This window comes from Sarcophilus harrisii, chromosome 3, assembly GCF_902635505.1.
Source record: "Sarcophilus harrisii chromosome 3, mSarHar1.11, whole genome shotgun sequence".
Classification (NCBI taxonomy): domain Eukaryota; kingdom Metazoa; phylum Chordata; class Mammalia; order Dasyuromorphia; family Dasyuridae; genus Sarcophilus; species Sarcophilus harrisii.
Genome location: NC_045428.1, coordinates 53,096,310 through 53,103,056, shown reverse-complemented (window position 1 = coordinate 53,103,056; position 6,747 = coordinate 53,096,310). Strand labels below are relative to the sequence as shown.

General features: G+C 33.7%; 1 pseudogene; it reads left to right on the top strand.

Annotated features, from left to right (window-relative positions):
• Positions 1–1,245: 1,245 nt before the first annotated feature.
• Positions 1,246–1,479, top strand: LOC116422516 (annotated as a pseudogene).
• Positions 1,480–6,747: the final 5,268 nt, after the last annotated feature.

Genomic DNA, 6,747 nt, shown 5'->3' with positions numbered 1-6,747 from the left:
CCTTTCAGATTAATCTTCTGAGAGTCTCAAAATCCTCCTTATTCATTTATTAATTCATTGAGAATTCATGAATTGTCTACTATGTGCTAAGCATTTTGTTAGGTATCAGAAATACAAGATACAAGGATAAAACCAAAAATACTTCCTACTCTCAAGTGGTTTACATTTTAGTTACATATAAAGGAATAAGCATAGATAACGTCATTTAGAGATGGCTCAGTGTATAGATTAATGGAATTAAAGTTAGGGAGACTTGAGTTCAAATACTACCTTAGACACTTCCTAGCTATGATCTTGCCCCAGGTAGTTTTGTCTGCCTTCTTCTTCATCTGTTCAATAGAGATAATAATAGCAGTTACTAGCCAATGTTGTGGTAATGATTAAAAATCTTAATTGTAAAATCTAATGCCCTTTTCTTGATCCTCTTCCTTCTTGACCACTTTGCATCATTTAAAATGTTCACCATCTTCTCTTCCTAAATATTCTCTTCTTTCTAGACTTTTGTGATACTGCTTTCTCCTGATTATCTTCCCATCAGAAAATATTTGTAAATAATCCTGCAAATCTTAAAGCATGAAATTATTATTTATTCATGTTCAATTTTTATTGATTTCATTTGGGATTTTCTTGGCAAAGATAGTGGAGTAGTTTGCCATTTTCTTCTCTAGTTCATTTTACAGATAAGGAAACTGAGACACTCAGATTTAAATGACTTGCCCAGGGTCACACAACTAGTAAATATTTGAGGTCATATTTGAACTCAGAAAAGTAAGTCTTCATGACTCCAGATCTAACACTCTCTGTCCACTAAGTCACTTTGCTGCATTATGAAACATGATATAAATATTACCTATGTCTGTAGAAGGAAAGAGATCTAAGAACTCTAGGCTTTTTTTTGTAGGAAATGGTACTTAAGCTTGTAGTGGTGAAGAAACATTACAGATATTGAAATCAGCCTGTACAAAGGCACATGCGTGGTTAATAGAATGCTGATTAATGTAGAAAGTAACACAAATCATTAATTTTGCTGTGTTTATGTGAGCATGTAATACTATATATTAGCCTATAATTTAACTCGTGATTAATAATGTTTTCCTTTAATTACTTGGGTCAAATTTCCTCTAATAAGGTATTTCATCTTAATTATTATTACCATGATTGTCTTGATGCCTTTGACTTGTTTATTACCCAAGGCATCAGAATATCTACTAGAAATAAATTGGGGCAGGAGCCAAATTTGCCAAAATGCTGTAGAACTTGTTGGCCCTTTGCCAGATTCCTCAGAGGACCATAAATGTTGCCCCAGTCAGGTAGTTTAAAAACAAAAGCTATTCCAGGAGGATGGTTGTATACCAGTGCATCTAAAAGGCGGGGTAGGAGATGTTCTACTATAAAGAGCCACCATTTTGTTCAGTTGTTGGAACGGTTTATGTCCTTGATCAGCTTAGCATGGTTTCATTTCCCAAGAAACAGAATTGATTCAAGTTTACCTCTGCATAAATCACTTGATTCAAACTTCACACAACTTTCCAGGGAATACTCTGTGATAAATTGCTGACTTCATTTTGGGAATCGATATTTATTGAACTGTATTAGCTGCAATCAATAAAACAGTTTTACCTTGAAAAAAAAGAAATTGGAAAGCATCAAACTCCTAAGTTTATTTTCAAACTAAAAATAATATTTTAGATGAATTCACATTACTTGTATTACTCTTGTTTTCATAACACCAAAATTCATTGCTGTTTTATATATATATATATATATATATATATATATATATATATATATATTTTAAGTAGGCTCTTTTCAGAAAGTTGGTCTTTTTCATATTGTAATGAATAGTCTTAACCATTATGCAGTAATGGGCCATGAAGAAATGGATTTTTCCTTTTGGCATTACACTTTGCATTTGTGACACTTAGGAAGTGATCACCTACAGGTGAAATGGGACAGATTTCATATCATTTTTCCTAAAGAGTCTTCATTTTTTACTTTTTGGTTGTTCCTTTGCTTTATAAGAAAATCAAGAAAAATCAAGAAAAGTAGTCTATGAATTTCAACACAATTTTGCTGAATATTTTACATTCTATTTTATAAACACCAGCATTGTGGATTTTGTAGAAGCTCTGTTGTAACTAATTATTAATAAGTGTGTGATTCCTCCTGACCTTTTCTAATCTTGCATGAAGAGAGCATCTTTCCAGCCAAATGACTGAATCAATTCTTCCTTGGAAAACTTATGGGACAAAAGTAATAGTACATTATTATAGGTAAGAAATTGAACTTGTCTAACACTAATAGTAATGTATCATGATTTCATCTGTTGGTATATATTTTTTCAGTTAGTTTCAAAATAAAGATAGAATTCAGGCATTTGGGGAATAAGCATATTGTTCCATAAAGTCAAGCTACTGGATTCAAAGAATTCCCATGGTTTGACAAATCAAGAATACTTGTGGTTGGTTTATGTGTACAGAGTTTATTTAAAGATACTCAGAGTTAAAAGTCAGTGATCTCTAGGTCACCCTACGCAGCCACAGGGGTTCTACATGATTCAGTCTTCTCTGGAACCCTCTTAAATCTCATAGATGAAATAGCCATTGTTAGAATTTGTCCCTCATATATCTGAGTTTCTCTTAGTGCTAAGAGATTTGTACTTTAATGGTAGAGTTTGGGCATTGCCTATATAAACTTTATATCAGGCATTCCTAATCTGGGATTTGTGAATCTAAGAAAAGACTGCTGAAATTCAATAAAATTAATTTCCTTTGTAATTACATGTATTAAATTTTATGAACTTAAAAACATTAATGTTAGGAGGGATTTGTAGGTCTCATCAGACTTCCAAAGGTGACAATGTCCCTGTTGACTTTGGGGATAAAGCCATATCTAGATTGTTACAAGTCAGATGTTACCCTAACTGACTATGTCCTAATTTCACTAGTCAATCTATATATGTATTCAAAATATAAAAACAAATTTCAGGTGTTCTAGTACAAGTATATAATTTATGTACAAAGGTAGCATGGTTTAATGTCTGGGATGAACCCATCATGGGTTCAAGAACTAGGTATATTCTCAATTTTGAGTTATTTGTTCAGGTCAGGAGGCATGGTAGCTCCCTCTGGTCTGAAGAACTTACTGACATATAATGAAGAATATGCATAATGTCTATAATTTCTTCTTCAATACTCATCCATACTGTAAACCCACCAAAATCTTTGAAGATAACTGAAAATAAATTAATTTTGATGAATGTTTTTAAATTCTCATTAATTTTGTATTCCAGTAAGGTAGTATGAAAGAAATATTAATAGGACAAAATATATTTACATTTAAAGGTGTTTCTGAATATTTAAATACAACAGAACTATTTAGTTGTCTCTTTACTATGTGTATGTGTATACATTATATATATTATACTGTACATGACCTAGATAGACATGATCTTGGCTGCTCCAGTCAATGAGTATAGCACGACTTTTTTTTTGTCGTACGTGAGATTTATTCCCTTCTTGCTCTGAAATTAATGATGTGTGAAGGGCTTAATAACTAGACACTATCAGATCCTCCTGAGGATACCATGTCAAAATAAAAGCAATTTTATTTTGGAAATCTGTTGCACTCTTGTGAAAGGACTGTGCCTAGGGTGTTTTATCTGTCACTTTAATCTGTCATGGAAATTAGTTGTTCAGGCACTTCCCAGTTTAGCACAAAAATAGAACCTCCTTAATGCTGAGAAGAGCTGACCCTGAGTTCTTAGGAATAACTGAAAGTAATAGGTATTCAGATTGTTTTCATAGGTAATTGCTCTGGGGAAAACTTACAATGACATTGGTACATGAAGATTTGTCAGTGAAAAAACCCAAGAAGGAACTAAACATTAAAATAACAACAGCTGAGGAAGATCATATATAATCTTCTTGCTAGATGCTTCATGACCCATTTTTACCAAATAGAAAGGAGCTAGCAGATACCAAAAAAATCTATCTTAAAGAACACTTAGCCTTTGGGCACTTCCAAATTGTTTCTCTCAAGTCTAACTATTTGAACAAAAACTCTTTTGGATTTTAATTTCCCTCATTAAATATATTTGTCATTTCTCCTTGACTTGGCCTGCCTCCAATTTTCATGTGGTTCTTGGCTATAATATGAATAAATGCCCATTTTTTCACCTAACAACCTGGCTTACTCTCCAAAAATCCTTTCCATCTATTTACTGAAGTCCAGGCAAGTTAATTAACGGTTACACTTAGTAAGACTTCTGTACAGTTGTTCAGACCAGAGTTAAACATGGAGAGAGAGTGGCGAATATGCCAAGAAACATATTTTATTTGGGTAAATTAAAAATAATATATAATTCACTTAAATGTATTTAAATTTGTGATAAAGTATAATTTACTTTGTATTATTTCAGGAGAGCTTGACTTCTTTTAAAACTGATACCTTTGATAGTTGGGAAGTCTAGGCTATCTTTCTCTAAAGATTTTTAAGTATTCAAAAGAAATATTAAATTTTAGGGTTTTGTTAAAATAAAAATTTTCCCCCCGACCAAATTCATAGATCTATTGAAGTCCATCTATGTTCCTGCTGGAGTTGGGGACCTAGGTCAAGAACTCCTTGATTATTTCATTCATTTCTAGTTTCTCCTGTGTAGAAACATGTACTCCATCTCTTTCTGCATTTTCTACTTCTTTCATGTCTTATCCTAAAGCTCTGCTACTTCTTCTAAAACATTGTTTTATAATTATAATATTTTATAATAGATATTATAATATATGATATATATTATATGTTATAATAACATATAATATAAAAATATATAATAATTAGTTTGCCACATACTCTATTGATTAATTTCAAATCTACCTATCTTGGGCTAGTGTGGTGTTCTTTTTCCAGCCTCCCTACTGCCCTTCAGTTTTACATCTTTGAACTCAACACATCCCAAAATGAACTTTTCTCTCTAAAAGCTCTCCCTTCCCAACTTCTCTTTTACTGGCAAGGACAATGCTGTCCTTCCAGTCCCTCAGGCTTGCATACCTAGGTTGTATGATCCTCAACTCCTTACTATCCCTCACTCTCCCCATCCAATGTATTGTCATGACTTACAGATTTCAATTTTGCAACATGTCCCTTTCTGTCCTCTATTTCCAGCACTCTAGTGCAGGCCCTCATTACTTTCCACCTGAAATATTGAATACAAACACATTGAGGCAGGAGAAAGGGTAAGGGCAAGGGTAGGAAGATGTCTGCACCAGAGAAAAGCAGCTGCTATGGAGCTGGAAGAGACCCAAGAAGTGAAATGGGCATCGTGGTTCATTTTGGAGAAGTGGTTTTTGGAACATAATACATATTTCTGCATTTTACCTAATGCTCTAGGCCAGTGGTCCCCAAATTGAGCTGGCCTATTGACTAACCTTAAGGGTTATTTAATTAGATCACTAGAGTGTGGTAAGATGGATTCCATTGCCCTCTCCCAAAAGTAGTTAATAGTGGGGCTTGTCTCCCATAAAACCACATCCACTCCTATGACCTAATAAACTTGTCCATTCTATTCCCTGCCTAAAATATGTGGACTCCTAACTTCTACCATTCTAAGCTGGACATGGGTCCCTCAAAGCGATTACCATCAATTAGACATCAATGGCAGCAATTGAGCATCAATGGCAAAGTCCATCCCCACCACCACCACTGTTAGCTCACCCCTTATCCCCGGATCACTAGGAATTCCTGTAATGTGAGTTTTGCTCTCAGGAGTAGGGATTCTTATTTTACAGATAAGGCAATTGATAACTAAGGAAGTTAAATATCTTGCCAGAGATCTCAGAGGTAGTAAGTGAAAAAACTAGAATTTGAACCCAAGTCTATAGCATCATAAGGTCATAGAGCTAGAGCTAGAAGTGATCCAAGAATTCAACTCCTGAAATTCTCATCTTACTAATGAAGAAATTAAAGAACAGAGCAGTTATGTGACTTGGTCAAGTTTAAATAGTAAGAGGTAGGGTTCAGATTTTAATTCAACTCCTAAAATGACCTATTGCATACTTCAGGGTTCATCAAGAGTATCTAAAGCATGTTCAATGAATTGTAGAAAGTCAGAGCTGGAAGCAATTTCAGATGTTATATAGTCTTCTATATATCACATCCTAGAAACATCAATTGTCCTTGTATCATTTCCAAGTGGTTATTAAATCTCTACCTAAAGACTTCCAGGATAAGGGAACTTTCTAAGTAAGGCAACCCAATTCACTTTTGGACAGCTACACTAATAGGAAATTTGTATTCTGTGTATTCTTTCTTCCCTCTGTCTTTGTCTCTGTCTCTGTCTCTCTCTCTCTCTGCATTATATATATGTACACACACATGCATTCATATATAAATACTACATATTTGTATATTCACATAAATATACATGTATATAATATATATATATATATATATATATATTCTGCTATGTAACTTTATGATTTCCAGTTCTTACCTTAGGAGCTAAACAAAACAAGTAATCTGGGATTTTTACCACTACCTTGAATGCGGAGATGTCATAGAAAAAAAACACTTCCTCACTTATCTTGAGAAACTAGTGGATCAATGAGCCATTCTATTGACTTGTAGAGCTGGGAGCATCATCGCATCTGGCTAGAATATGGAAAGAATCAATAAAATCTTTACATGCCATTTACCCCTTTGATTACTAAGGGAGTACTGATAAAAACATACAACAATCCCTCAGACAACTGA